This window comes from Marmota monax, unplaced genomic scaffold, assembly GCF_021218885.2.
Source record: "Marmota monax isolate L192 unplaced genomic scaffold, Marmota_monax_Labrador192_F-V1.1 WCK01_AAM20220418_F8-fsc00101, whole genome shotgun sequence".
NCBI classification, from domain to species: domain Eukaryota; kingdom Metazoa; phylum Chordata; class Mammalia; order Rodentia; family Sciuridae; genus Marmota; species Marmota monax.
In genome coordinates, this window is record NW_026692786.1 from 795,620 (window position 1) to 820,167 (window position 24,548).

Consider the following 24,548-nt stretch of genomic DNA (forward strand, 5'->3'; position numbering starts at 1 on the left):
TCTCTCTTGTTTTTTTTCCCTTTCCCTTCACTTCCTCTTATATGTAATTTTGTGCAACAATGAGGGTCTCCTTCCATTTCCATGCAATTTCCCTTCTCTCTCCCTTTCCCTCCCCCTCTCGTCCCTGTTTAATGGTGATCTTCTCATGCTCTTCCTCCCTGTTCTGTTCTTTGTTGCCCTCCTTATATCAAAGAAGACATTTGGCATTTGTTTTTTAGGGATTGGCTGGCTTCACTTAGCATAATCTGCTCTAATGCCATCCATTTCCCTGCAAATGCCATGATTTTGTCATTTTTTAGTGCTGAGTAATACTCCATTGTGTATAAATGCCACATTTTTTTTATCCATTCATCTATCGAAGGGCATCTAGGTTGGTTCCACAGTCTAGCTATTGTGAATTGTGTTGCTATGAACATGGATGTAGCTGTATCCCTATAATACACTCTTTTAAGGTCTTTGGGGAATAGACCGAGAAGGGGGATAGCTGGGTCAAATGGTGGTTCCATTCCCAGCTTTCCGAGGTATCTCCATACTGCTTTCCAAATTGGCCACACCAATTTGCAGTCCCACCTTTTCCCCACATCCTCGCCAGCACTTGTTATTGTTTGACTTCATAATGGCTGCCAATCTTACTGGAGTGAGATGGTATCTTAGGGTGGTTTTAATTTGCATTTCTCTGACTGCTAGAGATGGTGAGCATTTTTTCATGTACTTGTTGATTGATTGTATGTCCTCCTCTGAGAAGTGTCTGTTCAGGTCCTTGGCCCATTTGTTGATTGGGTTGTTTTCTTATTGTTTAACTTTTTGAGTTCTTTGTATACTCTGGATATTAGGGCTCTATCTGAAGTGTGAGGAGTAAAAATTTGTTCCCAGAATGTAGGCTCCCTATTTACCTCTCTTATTATTTCTCTTGCTGAGAAAAAACTTTTTAGTTTGAGTAAGTCCCATTTGTTGATTCTTGTTTTTAACTCTTGTGCTATGGGTGTCCTATTAAGGAATTTGGAGCCCGACCCCACAATATGTAGATCAGAGCCAACTTTTTCTTCTATCAGACTCAGTCTCTGTTTTGATATCAAGCTCCTTGATCCTTAACTTTTGTTCATGGTGAGAGAAAGGGATTCAGATTCATTTTGTTGCATATGGATTTCCAGTTTTCCCAGCACCATTTGTTGAAGATGCTATCTTTTCTCCATTGCATGCTTTTAGCACCTTTGTCAAATATAAGATAGTTGTAATTTTGTGGATTGGTCTCTGTGTCCTCTATTCTGTACCATTGGTCCACTCGCCTGTTTTGGTACCAGTACCATGATGTTTTTGTTACTATTGCTCTATAGTATAGTTTGAAGTCTGGTATTGCTATACTGCCTGTTTCACTCTTCCTGCTTAGAATTGCTTTTGCTATTCTGGGTCTTTTATTTTTCCAGATGAATTTCATGATTGCTTTATATATTTCTATAAGAAATGCCTTTGGGATTTTGATTGGCATTGCATTAAACCTATAGAGAACTTTTGGTAATATTGCCATTTTGATGATGTTAGTTCTGCCTATCCATGAACAGGGTATATTTTTCCATCTTCTAAGATCTTCTTCTATTTCTTTCTTTAGGGTTCTGTAGTTTTCATTGTATAAATCTTTCACCTCTTTTGTTAGGTTGATTCCCAAGTATTTTATTTTTTTTTTGAGGATATTGTAAATGGGGTGGTTGTCCTCATTTCCTTTTCAGAAGATTTGTCGCTGATATACAGTGATGCCTTTGACTTATGCATGTTGATTTTATATCCTGCCACTTTGCTGAATTCATTTATTAGCTCTAGTAGTTTCTTTGTAGAACCTTTTGGGTCTGCTAGGTATAGGATCATGTCATCCGCAAATAGTGATAATTTAAGTTCTTCTTTTCCTATCTTTATGCCTTTAATTTCTTTCGTCTGTCTAATTGCTCTGGCCAGTATTTTGAGAACTATATTGAATAGAAGTGGTGAGAGAGGGCATCCCTGTCTTGTTCTAGATTTTAGAGGGAATGCCTTCAATTTTTCTCCATTCAGAATGATGCTAGCCTGAGGCTTAGCATAGATAGCTTTTAGAAATTGAGGTACAAAGAAGTTAAGTCCCTTGCCTAAGCTCACACAGTTATAAATGGCCAAGGTGGGGCATGAATTCCATCTACCAGTAAAACTCCTATGCCTCCAGGGCCCTCTGACTGCTTCTCCTATCTCACCCTTCATCTAGTCCCTCCTGTCTTCAAATACTGAGCTGTATTTGCCTCTTGGCAGCTCTTCCTGAAGGCCAAGATTGGAGCCTGGCTGTTCCCTCTCTATGAATATTTGTGCCCCAACCCAGGTTACCTCCTCAGAGAGGCCTGTCCTGAGCATCCTAGCTCAGGTAGCAAACACCTTTCCCTTGGTCACACAGTCTTTTCTTCATTGAACTTATTTCTCCCCAAAATGACAGGATCTGTTTCCTAGTTTGCAGTCAGCCTTCTCTGCATCAGAGCATAAGGTCCAGGAGCATAAACAGGGGCCTATCCTATGTCTATTGTTGTTACCCAAGAGATGGTGCAAAACTAACTGGGCTTATGGGCCTTAAATCCTAGGGTTGGTTGTGCAGAATTCCGGAATCCAGTAAGGATCAGGTAAGAACATTGGGATCTCAGAGGTAAATGTGTGGCCACCTGGTGACATCTGGTCTCTTGGGCAGATGAGGCCCACCTCTCTATGTCCTGTAGGCACCTGAGCTGATTCTGCAGCTGCTATGTGGGGACTCGCAGTCCATGCTGCTGTCTTCGCAGGTTTCCAGTTTGGGCCCGGAGGAGGAGAGCTCGATATTGGGTGTCCCGTGTGCTCTGCAGCATCTGCTCCACAGCCAGGTCTGTGGGAGACACAGGGGTCAGCACTTTTCCCACCCAGCATTACAATGCCCACCTTCCTGGCCCCATGGGTCACCTTGAGCCTCAGCCTCTTGCTCTATCAGCTCCAGGCTCTGGTCTAACTCTTGGATCTCTGTGCGCAGGCGTGCCACTGCAGCTTCCAGCTCCAACTTCCGGCTGACCTGGTGAGATCAGGTATAGAGTCAGATGCTCCTCTGAGTGTGGCTTAGCCTGGCCTCACTACCTTTTAGGAGGCACCAGACTCCTTATCTGCCAGGGGAGTGGTTAAGGGTTTTCCTGTGCAGCTTCCTTGTCTGATGCAGAAGCACTGGTGTACTCTCTGGCTCCCCCTTTTCTCCTGAGATTGTTTCTCTTATCCTTCCTGCAGTTTTTTTTTTTCTGTGTTAGTGATACATTTCCATCTCAGTGGTGAGATTTTCCCTGGGCCCCACACCAAGGAGTCCTGAGGTCTCCTCAAAGCCTCCCATGGATGTCATCTGGGTTCCTTGCACCAATTGGATCACAAACTGGCCTTTGCATCTCTTCCAAATCTGGTCCATACTACTTCTCCCCTCACCAGGTTTGATGGGACAAACATTCAACTGTGCTATTGCACCAGCTGATTCCTGCCCCCCCCCCCACCACCACCACCACAGCATATCCAGCACCAAGCAGGGCCTAGAGCATAAGATGTACAAGTTCTTTCTTGGGTGAAAGGGAATCTTACAGCATAGGCTTCTCACCTCTGGACTGTCCTGGTGGCCATACCTGAAGAAACCATGCCAGAGTTAGGATATGTGTGGGGCTTGCAGAAGGAGGGCAGGAAGTGTGAGGCAGGAAGTATCAGGCCAGAGACCTCCACCCAGAAGACCGTTGTCATAAATTCAAAAATTCTGTTTAACATAATTGTTCTTAGAGTATCAGTGTGAGGCTGTGGGTGGGGACAAGGCCAGATAGGACTGGAGAAGATAGGATGGGACAGCATTGAGAAGCACTTATCACAGTAAATTTCCCCGGATCTTCTTGACACTATTATAGTGGAGAAGTAGAGAAAGAGGAGTTACTGTGAGACTTGTCTGTGCCCTCTTCCTGGCATCCTCCCCTGATCCCACTGGCTCACCTCTGACTATGCACATGCTGCAAGATGTAGGCCCAGATATCAGCCCCTTGCCCAGATACAGCCTGTGGCGACAGGGTGTAAGGCTATGTCTGGGGCACAACCCAGATGAATGATGCTTATTGCTAGGGTGATGGTGGTAGGGAAAGTCTTTGCTAAGGAATTCTCACTTCTGGGGGAAGGAAGGCCCTTCTTAGTCACAGAGAGGGTGAGTTTCTCACTAAGTATGGGGGCATCCTCATTCCAAATGGGGTGCTCCATTTCTCCAGTTACTTCTAGAGATGAGGTGAGAGGTGGTCTGCCCTGAAGTGTTCTGATGACCAGACAGGGTCATCACTCCTATAGATTTAGTTTCCAATGTGGTGGTTATTGCCAAGGAGTGGGCAAGGAGTCAGTATCTGCTGTTGTCCCTGAAATCTGGGATGCTCTTCTTGAACTTAATACTGCCAAGATCGGGAAGCCCCAGTAATGTGGTGCTGGGTGAGGGTGAGAACCCTCAGTGAGCTGTGGGGTCCTGTCAGTGACTCTCTGCAGAACGGGGAGACCCTATGCCCACCAGATTCACCTGGGCAGCATGGATTCTTTGGCTGCCTAGCAACCCAGTTCCCACGCTTCCTGCACTAGCTCTGAATCAGGCCAGAGACCTCCACCCAGAAGACCCCTGCCATAGCTAAGCTTCAAAAGTTCTGTTTAACATAATTGTTCTTATAGTATCAGTAAGAATTTCTACAACAGAGTTTTCAGGTGGAGGGTGTGTTTGCAGAGACAGAGTGGACTCAAGGTCTTCAGCTGGGGTCTGGAGCCTACACAGAGGCGTTTGCATCTCAAAGGACTACTGTCAGATCCTGCAGAGCCAGCCAGTGGAAAGAAAGGGGAGAAGGACTCTCCCTTTCCCAGACACTAATTTTCGGAGTGTCCTTGATTTGAATTGGGTACCCAGAACAGTGAAAAAGCTGCTTTTACGTGAACTTCTACAGATTGTGAGCCTCTGAGCTCCTCCCCTTACACATTGGATATAAAGTTTTAAAACTTTCTGAACTCAAATTTCAAAGGGGTGCTTTGACGGAGGCAAAAAAATAAAAATAAAAATAAAAACCTTCGAACCTGGCTGCAGCCAATAAACCTGCTTCCTGCTATTCCTAGGAGACCTGCCTCTCCTGTCCTTCTTCAGCTCTCTGACAGCGCCTGGCCCCGGCCGCCTCCTCCCGCCCCCTCTTTCGAGCGTGGCGCCCTCCTCTGACGTCACGAGTGCGCCAGCAGCTAGGCGCGCGGGGCCCGGAGGACCGAGAGTCCTGAGCCGCGGGCTCGAGGGCGGTCCCGCTGGTCCCGCAGAGCCCAGTGCTCCCGTGTGGGCCCCACTGAGGGAGGCGCTGGCGCCCGCTGGCCTCCCGTCCGCTCCGCTCACCGCCAGCTGTTGGTGAAGAGGCAGAGGGTCCTCAGTGCCCTCTTCAGGTCCTGGAGAAACGGGGCTGGCATTCGCAGAGGACCCGGCACTCACTGCTCCCGAGTTTCAGAAGCAGCGAGTCCCAAGGCTGAGCGCAGGTAGAGCAGAGAGCGTGGCCCCAACCTCCCCGCGCTACGCAGCCTTTCAGGTCCTAGCCTTTGCTCCCCGAGTCATTAGTGTTCCAGGAGCTGACCCTGTGCTGCGCGGTGACCAAGACCGCCCTGGTCCCCACCGTCAGGAACTCACCGTTCAGTGGGGGAGGTGGGCGCTTCCCTAGGTAGGGATGGTAGAAAATGAGCAGCAGGGGTGGGTCATTTTGCGACAGATAGAGCTCTGGGCGTTCTGGAGGGCGCAGAAGCCTAGAGCAGAGATGTGGCAGTTCAGTGGGAGCTGGCGCGAGGTCCAGAGCAGAGAGGAACACAGGATTTTGGGATTCTGGCAAATGGTTATGTAGTGGGAAAGGAGGGCAGGACACAGCGAGATCTGGAAGCAGCACTTTATTAGTGGGCATGGCTCAGAGGGCTAATTCCCAAAGTCTGGCCCCAAGTGCAGTAGGGCTTATGGTTTATACATAAGCAGGTTTGGGGCAAATCGAGGCAGTGGATTGGTGCAATTCTACTGGAGGATGCACCTTAGGTTCCTTATGTGGGTACAAGCTTGTCAAAAGACTAGGGAATTTCAGCTCATACTGCTTGGTGACTTCCACTGCATTAAGCCTGGGCGGGGTGGGGGTTGGTTCTTTTGTCCCAGTTATTTTGTTTTCTGCTTCTGCAAATGTGGTCATCTTGTTATAGCTACCTGACGGCCACCTCAAGCCTCTCTGGTTAAATGCCAGTAAGCAGAGCTGCTGTGTACCAATGTGTGAAACCAGAGCCTTCAGCTCTTAAGGCACTAAAGTTTCCATTTTGTTCTACTGTATTACCTTTTTAGGGACCTACCTCTTTCTCATCCATTATGCTTACCTAGGTTGCCACTCTGTCCTCATTGTCCAGGACAGAGCCTGACTCTTTAGTTATTGGCGAAATAAATGGGGGTAAGGTGACGGCATGTGACTACAGTTGGATACCCAAGGAGGAGGCTAGGCCAGGATGAGAGGTGTAGAACAAGGGCAGGGCTCGACCAGCGTAAGGCTGAGAGGCAGGTCAGCGGACACTGCCTGGATGGGTCATGAGGCTGGACTGTAGTGGTGGGGGCATCAGGGAGAGGCTCAGAGGTTCAGGGTTCCTGGATGAGGTGAACCTTGAAATGGGGTCCTGAGAGCAAGAGCAGCTTTGGGGAGAAGCAAGGATCAGTGTGTGACCCTGTGGGTTACAGGTGTCATGGAGACATCCAAGGCTCGGGCCTCTCAGATCTAAGGACAAGGGACCTTGCTCGCCACTGATATAGCAGGTTTGAAGAGAAGCTGAAGATTCCTTTGAATGCTTCTCAAAGATTGAGGAGCAGAAGAGAGCGTCAAAGGTTGATGTAATTTGGTGGGCTTCCAGGAATAAAAATTGGCAGTGTTGACTCCTGGATGTCTGCTTTCTCCACAGCTGTCATTCCCCACAACCATCTCCACCCTCAGTCCTGTGTAGTGTTGACTACTTAAAAATCAGTCAGTTATACACCATGTCTGCCTTGGGTCTATGAGCTTTTCTGAGGGCTTTGAAGATGAGTGAGAACTTTCAAATGTATTGGCTGTTAAAAGAATGCAAAGAGAAGTCACAGGGTTGGAAGAAATATTTGCAAAACTCATACCTGATAAGGGATGTGTATCCTGAATATCAAAGAGCTCTTGAATTCAACAGTAAGAAAAAAGCAATAAAACTAATGGGCAAAAGATATAAACAGATACCTCACCAATTGCATTACATATGGCACATAAATATACAAGATTCTCAAATTCATCAGGGAATTGTTAGTTAAAACAATAATGGGATGCCACTAGATATCAATTAGAGTAGCTAAAACCTAAAACATTGACAACACCAAATACTGGTGGGGATGTGGAAGAACAGGAATGCTCATGCAGTGGTAGCAGGAATGCCAGATGACATGGCTGATTTGAATGAGGGTTTGTAAATTCATCATAGAACTAAACAGTCTGACCACACAATCCAATGCTTCTGAAGGATATTAGTCATATGTTATGGCATACTCTTTTTTTTTTGTGTGTGTGTGTGTGTGTGCGTGCTAGGGATTGAACCCATGGCCTTTGTGCATTTGAGGCAAGCACTCTACCAACTGAGCTATATCCCTAGCCCCATGAACTGGCACAGTCTTGTTCCCTTTTTGGTTTGTTGACAGAAGCATAACACCAATTTCTAGAGAAACTTTTTATTTTTTATTCTTTTGGATGCCACGGGAATTAAACTAGTGTTAGGCAAGTGCTCAACCACTGATTTTACATCCCAAACTCAATAAAATCTCTTTTTAATATACTAGCTATATACATTATATTTCATGTGTTATGTGACTGCATATTAAATTTACTTGATTATCAGAGAATGTGGTCATGGTAGACTCTTGTGATTCTTGGGTGGCCTAGTATCTAACTTTCCCCCTACCTGGGAGGTCTTCATCTCCTAAAAGAAAGCCCTCCTCATCCTGTCAAAAGAGATAATGGTTAGATCCTCTTTCAGTTTTCCATGTACCAGCTTAACTGCTCTAGCCTGGTTGTTCCTATATCTGATTAATCTTGTAATTATACCCAATTTATAATAAGATTCTTAAACATCTCTTAAAGTATTATTGTCAAAAGTATTATTGCAGAAAAGAGAATGGTAAAAGTTGTAGAATAAAAACAACTAAAAATTTTTGGCCACTTACACTTCTGCTTAAAATGGAGTAATAGGGATCAAATTAAATTGTCTGTACAAATTTGTAAAATGAGCTAAAATGTATGACACAACAGTCTTGAAGCAATGCATAGCAGGCAATAAAGGATGGTGACCCTTGAGAAGAGAAGCAGAGAAGGGTGAGCCTCGGCTGACTGCCTGTAGAGGTTCTAGGCTTCAGTGCAAGGAGCAGAGACTGAGCAGACCTCATCTTCCTTAAACTGAGAAGGAGCGAGGAGTGCACAGAAGGCAGGACCATTTGAGTTCACAGGGTGTAGTCCTGGAGAGGAGAGAACAGGCCTGGAAGGGAACTGCACGGAGTTCCCCACCAGTATTCTGTAGAGTGTGTAATGATACAAGCATGTGCAGGAGGAAACTCCCTGAGGGGAGAGGAAGAAACATATGAGACTAGTAAAGGGAGCAATCTTCAGAGCCACAATGGCCAAGGAACATGGATGATACCACCTACCGAACCTTGTAGTCAGTGGGTACTGGGAAGAGATTGTTACTTTAGTTGCAGGGAAAGATTAACCCTAGAACAAATCCTTCTTTGAAACTGACTAAAAATGATTAAAGGTGTGAGGCATGGTGGTGCAGGACTGTAATCCCAGCAGCTTGGGACGATGAGGCAGGAGGATAGGGAGTTCAAAGCCAGCTTGGGCTGGGGATGTGGCTCAAGTGGTAGTGCGCTCGCCTGGCATGCGCGGGGTGCTGGGTTCGATCCTCAGCACCACATAGAAATAAAATAAAGATGTTGTGTCCACTGAAAACTAAAACATAAATATTAAAATTTTTTTTCTCTCTCTTTTAAAAAAAGAAAAAAGCCAGCTCCAAAAACTTGGTGAGGCCTTAAGCACCTCAGTGAGATCCTGTCTCTAAATAAGATGTAAAAAAGTGCTGGAGAACTGGGTGCAGTGACCTAAGCTTGTGATCCTAGCGGCTTGTGAGGTGGAAGCAGGAGGATCTTGAGTTCAAAGCCAGCCTCAACAATTTAGCAAGGAGCTAAGCAATTCAGACCATGTTTCTGATGAAATATAAAATATGGCTGGGGATGTGGCCCCGTGGTTAAGTCCACTGAGTTTAGTCGCTGTTACAAAAAAATTATACATACATTGATGGGGAGGAGACTTAGAAGAATGAAGCTATTAGTTACGTGCATTCTTGAAAGAATTTTCAAGAATATCTATAGAAATGTATATATTCCATTAATGCATTCCACTATTGTTGTGTATTTTTAAAAATTTTCAGTTTAAGAAAAAAAAAAAAAGAAATGTATGTATTCCAGAACCCAACAACAAAATTAACATTATCTGTTAGCAACACTTAGGATGTGGCTCAGTGTTGGAATACTTGCCTAGCATGTGGAAGGTCCTGGGTTCATTCCCCAGCACACACACACACACACAAAAAAAAAAAGAAAACAAAACATATCAGTAAAAATCATAAGGCATGTAAAGAAGCAGGGAAATATGTCTCATAATGAGGAGAAAATCAGTAAATTAAAACTAAGCCATAATATACATAGATGATAGAATTGTAGGCAAAGATATTAAAACAGCTCTTATAACCATATACTATGTGATGTAAGTGCTAGAGGATATTAAACATTTATGTATAGGCACGAAAGAGAAAAATACATGTATTTCCACTTTAACTTCTGGCAGTGAAAAGTCAACATTTGAAGTGAAAAAAAAAAAAACAATGGCTAGGCATAATAACAGATTCCTGCAGAAGACAACGTTAATGAAGATATACATATTATTTATCTTTTCATCCCTTTTATGACTAAAATATGTGATGAGAACAACTTGGTGGAGGAAGGGTTTATTTTGTCACATGGTTTCCAAGGTGCCCATCCATGGTAAACAAGCACCCTTGACCTGGGCCTGAGGTGAGGTTGAACATCATGGCAGGAGGGCATTCCTGAAGAAAGCTGCTCAGCTGAGGCAGATCAAGAAGGAGAGAGAGAGAGAGAGTGAGCACGTATCTAACAGGTGCCAGACAAGAGAGAATCCCTAGGGACACACCCTCAGTGACTAACTTTCTCTAGCCATGCCCACCTGTCTTCAGTTACTACCAAGTAGTCCATTGAAATTATGAATCCATCAAGTGGATTAATCCATGGAGGACGTTACAGCTCTCAGAATCCTATCTCTCACCTCTGAACATTGCTGCTTTGCCCAACACATGAGCATTTCAGTGGACCATTCCTAGATGCAAACTGTAACAACACATAAGAATAATAAAAACTACTCCAATTGAAATATTGAGATGAAAAGATTGAAAAAGAACAAAGAGAGGAAAAGATTGCAAAAAGTATCAGCTAACTGTGGGAGAACTTCCACCTGCCTAATACACATGTAATTGGAATCCCCAAAGGAGAAGGGAACACAGAAAGATATTAGGAGAAATATTGACTCACAATATTCCAGATAAGATGCAAGTTACAACCCTACCAAATCCAAGTATCCCAATGAATCCCATGCCCAAGAGAAACAGTTCACTACATATGGTGATCAAATTCTCAAAACCAGGGACAAGAAGAAAATCTTAAAAGCAGCCAGAGGGAAAAGGAGATTACAAGAGACAATGACAGCACATTTTTAATTGGAAGCAAGGCAAAGAAGAAAGCAGTGGAAGCTTGGTGGCGTGGCGGCGCACATCTATAATCCCAGTGGCTTGGGACGCTAAGACGGGAGGATCACGTGTTCAAAGCCAGCCTAAGCAATGGCCAGGTGCTAAGCAACTCAGTGAGATCCTGTATAAATAAAATATAAAAGAGGTGTGAGGATGTGGCTCACATGTATTGGTTGAGTGCCCCTGAGTTCAATCCCTGGTACCCCCCAACCCTCAAAAGAGAAAACACATGTTGAAAGTACTAGAAGAACTAAAAAGTTGACAAAAATATCTTTCAAAAATGAGGGGAGAAAAAAAGAAAAGACAATTTCAGATATACAAACCCTAAAAGAATTCATTATCAGCAGACTTGCATTAAAAAAAAAAGTTTCAAAAATCTCTCCAAGTCGGAGGAAAAAGATGTCAGATTTGAATCTATAAAAGGGAATGAAGAGCACTGGAATGGGAATAAGTATATCCACATTTTAAATTATTAAAATATCTCTGAAAAGATTATCGGTCAGTTTAAAGCACAAAATTGTAGTATGATATATAATACACATAGATGAAAAATATGTGAAACAATAGCACAAAGGCTGGGAGTGGAAGAATGGAAATACATTCTCTAAGGTTCCTACACTGTTGGACAGGGAAATATGACAGATTTCTGAGAAACCTTGGTCTGATCCAGTTTTTTCCCTTTTTAGGTTTTCATTCTAGGGAATGACTGTAGCATGTATTGGGATTGCACCATCCTGAGAGAAGGAGGAACCAACCAGAAGAAGGTGTGTTTCTTTTAGCGGCCCCTTTGGAGCAGGGTGTTCTTCAGGGCTTTATCCCCTTGAGTCATGCGCCCCCTGTTATAAAAGCTGGAGTGAGAGGCTTTCTGGGCTTCCTCCTCGATGGTGCAATTGGGGCACACAGACAGGACTCCACTACCCAGGCCAGCTTTCCTGAGCCTTGGGGACTGTTTCACAATGACTCTTAGGCTTCTATTGTTCCTTGCTGCCTATCTGCAAGCAGTACGTCTACTTCATGTAACCCGTCCGTGTGTGGCAGTGTCTGAGTTTAACAGTGCACAGTGAACGTGCTTTCCAGCTCTGTATGAAGTGTCACAAAATTACTTGAAACACAACTGATAATTTCAAGAGTTAAAAATACTACAACAGGGGCTGGGGATGTGGCTCAAGCGGTAGCGCGCCTGCCTGGCATGTGTGCGGCCCGGGTTCGATCCTCAGCACCACATACAAAACAAAGATGTTGTATCCGCCGATAACTAAAAAATAAATATTAAAATTCTCTCTCTCTCTCTCTCTCTCTCTCTCTCTCTCTCTAAAAAAAAATACTACAACAGCCACAAAAATGGTGAAACAAAGATGTATAGTCAATAAGCCAACAGAGGAGGAAGGAAATGAAATAAAATAATATTCAATTGAAAGAGAGATTGAAAAAAATGGAAAAAGAGAACTAAAGATACATGCACTGAATAGAAAACAGGAAAACAGCATATTTAAATTGGACCATATCACTGAATTACATAAGAGGTAATGGCCTAAACATCCTAATTAAAAGACAGAAGTATTCCAATGAGATAAAAAGTATATGCTAATCATAACAAGCACGTGGAGTTTAAAAGCCAAAAGAAGGGGGCTAGGGTTGTGGCTCAATGGTAGAGCACTCACCTCACATGTGCGAGGCCCTGGGTTCGATCCTCGGCACCACATATAAATAAATAAAATAAAATTGTTGTATCCAACTACAACTAAAAAATAAATATTAAAAAAAAGTCAAAAGAGGGGCCAGGTGTGATAGCCCATGCCTGTAATCTCAGCACTGTGGGAGGCTGAACCATGAGGATTGCAAGTTTGAGGCCCACTCTCAGTAATGTAGCGATGCCTGAAGTAACTTAGTGAGACCCTGGTGCCGCCCTGTCTCAAAATAAAAAATAAAAAGGACTGAGGATGTGGCTCAGTGGGTTCAATCCCTGGTACAAAAAAAAAAAAAAAAAAAAAAAGTAAAAAGATAGAAAAAGGTGAACTATTCCTTTCTTAGAGAATTGTCATATTATCAAGCAATCCTACTTCTAAGTGTGTGTATATATATATTTAAAAATAGGGTATCTAAGAGATACTTGCACATCCATGTTTGTTGCAGCATTATTCACAGTAGGCAAAAGGTAGAAGCAACTGTACATTAATGTATGAACGGATAAACAAGATGTGATATATACATACAAGGGAATATTATTCAACCTTAAAAATAAGGAAATTGTGATACATTTACAAAATGGATGAATCTCCAGGATAGAATAGTAAGTGAAATAAGCCAGTCCCAAGTAGACACATACTATGTACTTCCATTTTATGAGGTACCAGAAGTAGTCAGATTCCTAGAGATGGAATACAGAATGATGCTTGACAGCGTCTTGGGAGTGAGAGAAACAGGAACTTGTTTTTTTTAATAGGCACAATATTTCAGTTATAAAAGATGAAAATGGAGGGCTGCTCAGTGGCAGAGTGCTTGCCATGAACCAGTGAAGCACTGGGTTCGATCCTCAGCACCACATAAAAGCAAAATAAACAAAATAAAGATACCATGTCCATGTGTAACTAAAAAATTTAAAAAAAGAAACAAATAAAATAAAGGTATGCTGTCCAACTACAAAAAAATTTTTAAAAAGATGAAAATGGATCTGGAAACTGGTTAAAAATATTAATATATTTAACATTATGCAGAAAACATGGCTACTTCTAGACTATAGAACCCATTTCTTTTTTTTTTTTAATATCTTTATTTACTTTTTTAAAAAAATGTAGTGCCGAGAACCCATTTCTAATTCTGGAAATATGTCTCCAGGCTTAAGAAGGATGCATGGGATGAGTTATGCTCTTCCTAAATCTGTATGTTGAAGGCCTAGTCCCAGTACTTCAGACTGTTGTCTGTATTATAAGTAGGGCCTTTAAAGAGGTAATTCAGTTAGAGTTTTGTAGGGTGGGCTTTAATCCAATTAGTCTTGTGTCCTTATAAGATTTTAGGACACAGATAAAACAGAGGGATGACTGCAAGATGGTAGTCATCTGCAAGCCAAGGAGATGGACCTTAGAAGAAACCAAACCTGCTGATGCCTTGATCGTGGACTGCCTGTCTCCATAATGGCAAGAAGTTAAATTTCTGTATTTTAAGTTACCTAGTCTTAATGTTTTCTATTGGGAGCCCTAGCAAATGAACAGTGTTCCTGTTCCTGAATGATTTCTGGACACCACTCCAGTTGCTACAAAGCCCTCAGGGTGAACTGGAGCAGAAAATCACCATTCACACAGCAGGGAAATAAGACTCATCAGAAACAGTGACCCACAGCTTGCCCAGCCTTCTAGTTGGACAGCCCTGTGAGATGGGACTTCCTGCTACTAAGCTTGGGGAATTTCTTATTAACTTTTTTTTTTTAGAGAGAGAGAGAGAGAGAATTTTAATATTTATTTTTTAGTTTTCGGCGGACACAACATCTTTGTTTGTATGTGGTGCTGAGGATCGAACCCGGGCCGCACGCACGTCAGGCAAGCGCGCTACCGCTTGAGCCACATCCCCAGCCCTCTTACTAACTTTTGATAATAAACACTTGATTAGCCTTTACAAATCCCAACAGACCTGCCAGCAGTCATCACAAAAAGCCATTACAGGCCTCACTGACATTTAAGGATACCCTGAAGGTTCCCCATCACCCCACAGTGACCTCATGCAAGACTTTCCCTTTATGTTCACCAAGGCCAACTAATCTCCCTCTGTCCTGCTGATGTGCTCCACACTAAAACCCTGACTTGCTAAATCAAATATGATGTCTCCTTAACATTCTACAGGCAGCTGAAAGCATCCTCCCCAAACGCACATGAGAGAGAGCCTTCAGTGGTTCCCAGTGAGAACACATGTGCCCCATGACACAATCCAAGACCCTCCCTAACACCTGCAGTGACTTCTTATTCCATCCACACTGCCATGTGTAAGATCTCCTTGGCATGGAAGAGGAGATTTTATAAATCTGCAATTACTTAGGGACTGGTTCCTGTGATCCTCTCCCTGACCACCCAGGATACCCTCAGTGATCCACTCTGACAACCCCAGCTGGTCCTATCTGGTCTGCATGTTGCTTAAAAAGGTCCCTGACAACCCTTAGTGAGCCACTTTAACAGCCCACTTGCCCTGACGTAGCCAGTGTCTGCCAATGTGGCTTTGTCTGTCCTGACATGGCTCTTCTGTCTCAACCAGACCCCTTCGCCCATTACAACTTCACCATTCTTCCATAATAACCCCAAATATTCTAGCATATCCCAAAACATCCTTCCTTGCCCTCCTCAGTGTGATGGAATCATCTCCTCACCCTCTTGTCAGAATGCCTGTCTGCTCTGCCCAAGTGTTATTTCTTCCCTCAAACTGTGCTTGTCCCAGTATACTCTGAGCAACAGAGCCAATTATCTCTGTACCCCCTTTACCCATGACACCCTGTCTCTCCCTCACCCCTGCACCATTCTTCCTGTCTAGTGATGGTGCACATCAGGGGATAGAACTCATCTCCCAGTGGAGCTTCTGCCCTCTTAACTCCTGGACCAGGTCTCCACCCAGCATCCATATTAGCTGGATACTGCTTGAGGCATTTGGCTTTTTGCTGCCAAGCCTTGGCTTTGTGGGTTTTTTTTTTTTAGTCATTGATGGGCCTTTATTTACTTATATGTGGTGCTGAGAATCAAACCCAGTGCCTCACACATGCTAGGCAAGTGCTCTACCACTGAGCCACAACCCTTGGCTTTGTTCTTGGTCTCCTCCATGAATATCCACAATCCAGGAGGAAGTGTACATACCAAATAGACAGAACTGAATCAAATTTAGGTACCCAATTGGTGTGTTGGAGAATCAGGTTGTCAGAATTGCTTGGTTGGTGTGTGGAGCAATCTCCCCACATTTCCTGGTGTCGGGCTGTTGTTTGAATAGTGAGCAAGAGTAGGAAGAAATCTGTTTTTCCTGATCTCAAATGATTTGTCTCTTCAAACACTGAGGAGCAGGTGTCTCATTCATCATCAATAGGTATTTACTGCTAGGTTTTCATGGTATAGATAGTTATGACGTGTCCCCCCAAACTCATGTGAAAGAGGCTGAGGTGAAATGATCGGGTTATGAGAGCCTTAGCTAATCAGTGCGCTGATTAACTGGCTGGCAACTGCAGGCAGGTAGGGTATTTCTCCAGGAGATAGGTCTCTGGGGTCCCTGATGAACAAAGCCCTCTTGCCACACTTTCTTCTGCTACACTCTTTTATGTCACCATGGGCCCAGAGCAATAGATTTGGCCATTCACAGACTGAGACCTGTGAAACCATGAACCCCATATAAACATTTCCTCTTCTGTGTTGTTCTTGTTGGGTCTTTAGCTCACGGTGGCAAAAACAAAAACAAAAAACAAAAAACTGACTAAAACACAGTGTTTAGTTACATTATTGCATGTATTTGGTGGTTTGTTCTTGTGGTGAGAATGAGGTCACTTCTTTAGCAATGACATCAAGACTATAATGAAGAGTGGCACAATCAACAAAATAATGGCTGCGATGGACAAGTAGAAGGTTATTTCAGAGGTCTTGGCTGCCTTGCCATATTGTCTTTTTTGATTGTAGTTTGCTGTCTGAGTTTCAGGGGAGAGGAAACAGAAAAAGATAAGCATGAAAGGGTATATGAGGCTGTGGGACTGTCAGGACCCAGTGTGGGGTCTGAACCATAGCTCAGGTTCCCTGGATGCGATGGAGAACAGGGAAGAACCTGAGTCAGGGTCAGGGCCAAGAGGGAGAGGGAGGATGTGGTTTGGCATCATGGAGATTCCCACCTTGTATGAAAATATCAAGGCTGGAATTCCTAGGGGCCAGAAGCAAATGATAGCCACGATTGATAAGATTAAGTAGTCATCGGGCTTCCTTCCGTCATGTCCTGCCATCCTTGAGATTATTGGTCATTTATTCAACCACCTGGTGGGCAGAGAGTGGGTTGGGTGAGTATGGCTTCTGGACTCTGCCATTCCTTCCCATTCCCTCACTTTTTACCCTAATGCATTTCTTCTTGGTTCCTATAAAATCTTCATTGTCTCCCTTTAAACTTCTCATTATTGACTTCCTGTAATTCCCATTATGTCCTCTCTAACCTCTCTCTATGCTTGTTTAAAAATCTTCATGTCCATTAGTACTCCCCACTTTCTGGTCCTATAATCTGTCTCTCTCTCTCTGTAACCTATTTTCCTATCACTTCCTCTAAGTTCTCTACAGTCATTTTGATGACTCCCACCATGGTTTTTCATTTGGCTCCTTCTACTGTCCCCCACCCCAAATCCCTGCCTCTGAGGAGTCTTACTCCCTCAAACTCAACTGATCTCTTACAGCATTTTTTATCTATAATGCTGCCATTGTCCTGAAGGCAGCCTCATTTTCGCCCTGTAAAACAAACTGTAAATAATATCCACCCACTATCACTTTTAATCTGTAAAACCTTAATTATAAATTAATTACTCCCCTCTAAATCTCTCCTGCTATAAAATAATGCTCTCACTGATTCTTATATAATCTCCCCCACTTTTCCGGGTGAATCCTTCATTGATCCTGCTCTAACCCTTTCCTACTAACCCACCCAAATCTTTGTCTACTCTAAGACTTTCTTTGAATACTGTAAACTCTGACTCCTTTCCCCTTATTATCTATCTAGTCTATTCTCTGACCCCTTATAAATTGGTGTCCCGTGTCCCTCTAACAACTTCTTTCTACCCCCGACCAGCTTCCTGATCTTTTCAACTACTTCTCCACCTACTTTGAATAGTCTCTCTGTTCTAAATCTGTGCCCCTTCCTAATACTTTTCTATGCGCTTGTTAACAAAATCCTGTCCCCATCATTCCCCACACCCCTTCCCCTCCTCCCCCTCCTGCCTGCTCACCTTAAACGTTACCATTAGGGCAGCTGGATCTGGCCTTACTTGGACTACACAGAAGCTCGCATAAGTCACCGGCAATTGCCATGGAGACCAGGCAGGCCCCACCTCCTATCCCGTTTTTCTATTCTATTGGCTGGTTGCAGGTGCAGTGATGCTCCAACCTATAAGTTGATTGGTACAGTGGTCTTGTGCACTCACGTGATTGGTCAATACAGGATTCTGCGCTTTCACTTTCAAAACGGACGTATAAATAGACTTCATCTTCTCAAACCTTAGCTAAATCTACTCACCAAAGAACCTCTTCCCTACTTGCTTCCTTAGCTGTGTAAGAGCCTCTTCTGGATGTTCAGAGATTCTGAGGTTTCCCAAACCTCAAAAGCCTGATCACCTGGCTGTCACTATCTACAACGGGTCCCAGCTTGGGAGCCCTGGCGGGGTTGGGCATGGGCCTCGTATACCCCAGAATTCCTTGTAGGAAGAATAAATAAATGACTTTTTGCCCCCCCACCCCCCCGCCACCAATCCACGTTCTTTGTAGGGTCCATGGGGCCTGCGGATGCTCATGGTAAGATTCCTTCTCTGGCCTGGAGAATCAGGAGGTTCTGAAGGAACTGGGCCTGGCAAAGGCAGGCTGTTCACATATCTCTCTTAGGAGTGGAAAGGATGTGGCCAAACCCAGGCATCTGCCTGGCCCCAGACTCCTTACTCCTACTCCCATGGCCCAGGACTCTCACCAGGATCACAGGATCCAGGGCCACAGCTGCTGATGTCATGGGCCCAAAGGAAACATTCACTTTGGCCTTCCTGGAGGAAGGAGTGCAGTTGGGGCAGGTTGTACCTGGGAGAACAGGTGTCTGTGCCCCATACCCTCCTACTGCCAGCCTGGCTAGTCACAGGTTTTGCTGAGCCTGGGTCTTAGGGGCCACCTCTAAGATTAGGCCACCCTTATATCCTGGCAGGACTACTGCATGAGCCCCCTTCACTGGTCTCTCTGCTTCTCACCCCTGTAGTCTGTTCTCCACCCAGTGGTCAGAAATCATGTTTCATACAACCTGGGGAAGATGAAGTCACTGCTCAAAACCCTGCACAACAATGGGACCTTTCCCTGACATGTTCAGAATGACAACAGTGGAGAACAGGCAATCTCTTTAGTGCTATAGGTGATTTAACTCACCTCATTATCATACCTACTCTAAAAGGTTGGTGTGAACATTAGCTGATTCAATCAATCTTAGAAATTGAGGTACAAAAAAGTTAAGTCCCTTGCCCAAGCTCACACAGTTATAAATGGCCAAGGCGGGGCATGAACTCCATCTACCAGTAAAACTCCTATGCCTCCAGGGCCCTCTGACTGCTTCTCCTACCTCACCTCTTCATTTGTCCCTCCTGTCTTCAAATACTGAGCTGTATTTGCCTCTTGGCAGCTCTTCCTGAAGGCCAAGATTGGAGCCTGGCTGTTCCCTCTCTATGAATATTTGTGCCCCAACCCAGGTTACCTCCTCAGAGAGGCCTGTCCTGAGCATCCTAGCTCAGGTAGCAAACACCTTTCCCTCGGTCACAGTCTTTTCTTCATTGAACTTATTTCTCCCCAAAATGACAGGATCTGTTTCCTAGTTTGCAGTCTGCCTTCTCTGCATCAAAGCATAAAGTCCAAGGGGTTAGGGGCTTGTCCTGTGTCTACTGTGTTCCCGAAGACATGGTGTTCTTGATGTACAGTTGGTACTATTCCTGGCACTGGAAATACAGGTATGTAAGATGACCAAACTCCCTGGTCTTATGAACCTTAAATCTATGGTTGGGTGTTCAGAATTCTGGAACCCAGTAAGGATCTGGGAAGAACACTGGGATCTCTAGGGAGAATGTATGGCCACCTGGTGAAAGCTGGTCTCTTGGGCAGATGAGGCCTACCTCTCTATGTTCTATACGTGTCTGAGCTGATTCTGCAGCTGCTATATTGGGTCTCGAAGTCCATGCTGCTGTCTTTGCTGGGCCCCAGTTTGGGCCATTAGGAGAGCTTGATGTTAGGTGTCCCATGTGCTCTGCAGCACCTGTTCCACAGCCACCCAGCATTATATTGCCCCTCTTCCTGGCCTCAGCTGTCATCGTGAGCCTCAGTTTCTTGCTCCATCAGCTCCATGCTCTGGTGTAACTCTTGGATCTCCGTCTGCAGGCAGGCTGCAATGTGGCTTCTGGCTCCAACTTCTGACAGCCCTCGTAGGATCAGGTGTAGGGTCAGATGCTCGCTCTGACTGTGGCTTAGCCTGGCCTGACTACCTTTTGAAAGGCACCAGGCTCCTCAACTGCCAGGGATGAGGAGTTTTCCTGTGCAGAAGTACTGGTGTACTCTTTGGCTCCCTCTTTCCTCCTGAGCTTGTTTCACATCCTTCCAGCTTGTTGTCTGTCTGTGCTAGTGATACATTTCTATCTCAGTGGTGATCTCTTTCTAACTCCTACATTGAGGTGTCCTGAGGTCTCCTCAAAGCCTCCCCCTGGATGTCATTTAGGTTCCTTGCACCAATTGGATCCCACCCTAGCCTTTTCATCTCTCCAAATCTGTCCCATTCCCCTTCTCCCCTCACTAGCTTTGATGGGGCATACCCCCAACTGTGCCATTACACCAGTTGATTTCTGGCTCCCCCTGGACTGATGGCCTAGAAATGCAGGGATTAGGGCTGTTTTGTAACCCTTTGACCCCAACATATCCAGCACCAAGCAGGGCCTAGAGCAAAAGATGTACAAGTTCTTTCTTGGGTGGAAGGGAATCTTATAGCATGGAATTTTCCCTTCTGGACTGTCCTGGTGGCCATACCTGAAGAAACCATGCCAGAGTTAGGATATGTGTGGGGCTTGCAGAGGGAAGGGCAGGAAGTGTAAGACTGTGGGACAAGACCAGATGGGACTGGAGAAGATAGGATGGGACAACATTGAGAAGCACTTACCACAATAAGTTTCCCCGGATCTTCTTGACACTGCTATAGTGGAGAAGTAGAGGAAGAGGAGTTACTGTGAGACTTGCCTGTGCCCTCTTCCTGGCACCCTCCCCTGATCCCACTGGCTCACCTCTGACTATGCACATGCTGCAAGATGTAGGCCCAGATATCAGCCCCCTTTCCCAGACACAGCCTGTGGGGACAGGGTGTAAGTTTATGTCTAGGGCACTACACAGATGAAGGAAGCTCATTCCTAGGGTGATGATGGTAGGGAGTGTTTGCTAAGGAGTTCTCACTACTGGGAGAATGAAGGCCCCTCTTAGTCACAGAAAGGGTGAGTTTCTACAAAAAATGGGGGCATCCTCATTCCAAGTGGGGTGCCCATTTCTCCAGTTACTTCCAGAGGTTGGGTGAGAGGTGGTTTGCATGGGGAAGTGCTCTCAGACAGGACCCTCACTCCTACAGATTCAGTCTCCAATGTGGTGGTTATTACTAAGGGGTGGGGTGGGAGTGTGGGGTCGCTGTCAGGGTTTGTCCCTCAAATCTGGGATGCTCTTCTTGAACTTAATACTGCCAAGGTGGGGAGGCCTCAGTGAGCTGTGGGGTTCTCGCTGTCGGGGACCCCTGGCCCCCCTGACTCACCTTTGCACCGTGGACTCCGGGCCCGGGACGCCGTGGGCACCCGCATCTCTTGGCTGCTCCGCAATGCAGTTCCCGCGCTTCCTGCACTAGCTTCATGAGGCACCCTTTCAAGTGTGGCGCCCTCCTCTGACATCACGAGTGCATCATTCACGTAGCCGATAGTGTGTTGATATGTGTGTTGACACACACACAAGGTACTGCTCAGCCTCAGGAGAGAAGGAACCTTGCCCACCTTACCCCATCGATGAATCCCAGGGCAGAATATGATATAAGCTAGTCACAAAAAAGACAAATATTGTGTATTTCCAATTTTACGGGGCACCAGGAGTAGTCAGAGTCCTAGAGATGGATTGCAGAATGGTGCCTGTCTGGGCCTGGGGTGTGATGGGGAGCCGCTTCAGAAAACGCTCTAAGTGAGAATTCAAATCAATGAGAGCTTTATTTACCTGGCCAGGGACTGTCACCCACCTGTAGAGACTGAAGCTCTGAGGGAGAACAGCAATTTCCTGGCCTGTATCCTGGAAACTTAAAGCCGAAAAACTTAAAGCCAAGAAACACAACCACAGGGGTTTTCCTTAGCGTCACATAAGCAAGCCAGTCGTCGAAGCTAAGACAGCACTTAGCACAGCAACTCACAATTGCACCTTGGGTTTGAGCAGGTGTTAGACAACTGTATCCTGAGTTCAAGCAGGTGGTTAGTGGGGGCTAGAATCTACTTCAAAGTCTTGGGTCATCAAGACCACCATATCCTGGGTTGAGTACATTTTGTGGGGTACAAAGTACAGAAAACAATATAAGAAAACAGCTTTCATTTCAGTTTCTCAGAAACAGCTCTTGTAACAGTTTTTTTTAATAGAAGGAAGCAAAGTCTTGGGCCTGTCTACGACAGTTCTTGCTTTATAATTGTCTTATGTCACTTATCAAAATCTTATATCAATAATCTGTATTTTTTTACTAATATCTATAATCCATAACTTACATTCTTATTGATTGTATTTATCAGTTCACACCACAACAAGGGATGGGGAAACAGGGACTAGTTCTTTAACAGGTATAGTGTTTCAGTTTTAAAAGATGAAAATGGATATGGGAACTGGTTGCATAACAATATTATGTATTTAACACTGTGCAGAAAATATGGCTTCTTCTAGTCTATAGAACCCATTTCTAATTCTGGAATTGTGTCCCCAGGCTTAAGACAGATTCTTTGGACCCAGTTATATTCTCCTCAAATCCGTAAGGTGAAGTGGTAAACTCCAGTACTTCAGATTATTGTCTGTATTGTAGGTAGGGCCTTTAAAGAGGTAATTCAGTCAGAGTAGAGTTTTTAGTATTTGCTTTAATCAATTTTACTTGTATCTTTATAAGAACATTAAGACATAAATGAAACAGAGGGATGACTGTGTAGGGACACAGCAAGATGGTAGCCATCTGCATACCAAGGCGATGGGCATTAGAAGAAAACAGACTTGCTGACACCTGGATCTTGGACTGCCAGACTCTATAATGGTAAGAAATTTAAGTTCTGTGTTTTAAGCTACTAAGTCTGTGATGTTTTGTGATGTGAGCTCCTGCAAAATGAACAGTATATCTGTTCCTGAATGATTTCTGGACACCTATCCAGCTGCTGCAGAGCCCTCAGGGAGAACTGGAGCAGAAAATCACCATCCACACAGCAGGGAAATAAGACACATCAGAAACAGTGACCCAGACCCGCAATTTCCTGCTTCAACAGTGCTTGGATGGAACCCGTTGCTCGACCCTCACCCCGGCCGGCTGCTCACAGCCAGCAGCCCTTCGCCGCCTCTTCACAGCTCCCTCGGACCGCCCCAGGCCTCCGCCACGGCTCCAGCACTGCGCCTCTCCTCAGCTGTCCCCCATGACTATCATGTTCCCCTCGAAGGTGCGCCAGCACTACCACCAGGACTCGAAGGCCGCCATCAACCACCAGCTCAAACTGGAGCTCTAGGCCTCCTATGTCTACCTGTCCATGTCTTACTACCTTGACCGTGATGATGTGGCTTTGAAGAACTTTGCCGAATATTTTCTGCACCAATCTCATGAGGAGAGGGAACATGCCGAGAAACTGATGAAGCTGCAGAACCAACGAGGTGGCCGAATCTTCCTTCAGGATATCAAGAAACCAGACCGAGATGACTGGGAGAGTGGGCTCAATGCAATGGAATGTGCTTTGCACTTGGAGAAAAGTGTGAACCAGTCACTTCTGGAACTGCACATACTGGCCACTGACAAAAATGACCCCCACTCTTGTGACTTCATTGAGACTCTTTACCTGAATGAGCAGGTGAAATCCACCAAAGAACTGGGTGACCATGAAACCAACTTGCACAAGATGAGAGCCCCAGAATCTGGCACGGCAGAGTATCTCTTTGATAAGCACCCCTGGGAGAAAGTGATAAGGAGAGCTAAACCTTAAGCTGACTTACCCATAGCCATGGAAGTGACTTCCCTGGTCACCAAGGCAGTGCATGCATGTTGGGGTTACCTTTACCTTTTCTATATGTTGTACGAAAACATCCACTTATGTTCTTTAATTTGTACCATTTCTTCAAATAAAGAAATTTGGTACCCCCCCTCCCCCCCAAAAAAACGGTGACCCACAACTTGCCCACCCTTCTAGTTGGACAGCCCTGTGAGAAGGGACTTCCTGCTACTAAGCTTGGGGAATTTCTTATTAACTTTTGATAATAAACACTTGATTAGCCTTTACAAATCCCAATAGACCTGCCAGCAATTGTCACAAAGAGCCATTTCATGCCTCCCTGTCTTTCAAGGACACCCTGAACCCATCACCTCACAGTGACCTCATGCAAACTTTCCCTTTATGACAATATGTCCACCAAGGCCAGCTAACTCCCTCTGTCTGGCCAACACTTTTCACACTAACACCCCTGCAGATGAAATCATCAAACACACATGAAAGACATGTGTGCCCCATGACACAACCCCAGACCCATTTATAAGATCTCCTTGGCATGGACAAGCATTTACAAATCTGCAATTACTTAGGTTCCTGTGACCCTCCCCCTGACCACCCAGTATACCCTCAATGATCCACTCAGACAACCCCAGCTGGTCCTATCTGGTCTGCATTTTGCCTTAGAAAGGTCCCTGATGACCCTTAGTGAGCCACTTTAACAGCCCATCTG

At 44.9% G+C, this 24,548-nt stretch overlaps 1 long non-coding RNA gene and 1 pseudogene across 1 annotated transcript; one reads left to right on the forward strand and one right to left on the reverse strand.

Moving 5' to 3' along the window:
* On the reverse strand, positions 1 to 3,661 carry LOC131424302 (uncharacterized). Its single transcript, XR_009227086.1, has 3 exons — positions 3,608 to 3,661; positions 2,941 to 3,046; positions 1 to 2,866 (listed from the first exon to the last, which is right to left on the reverse strand). It is a non-coding gene; the product is annotated as an uncharacterized LOC131424302 (long non-coding RNA).
* A 19,343-nt stretch (positions 3,662 to 23,004) lies between these two features.
* On the forward strand, positions 23,005 to 23,934 carry LOC124095009 (ferritin heavy chain-like; annotated as a pseudogene).
* The last annotated feature ends 614 nt before the right edge of the window (positions 23,935 to 24,548 follow it).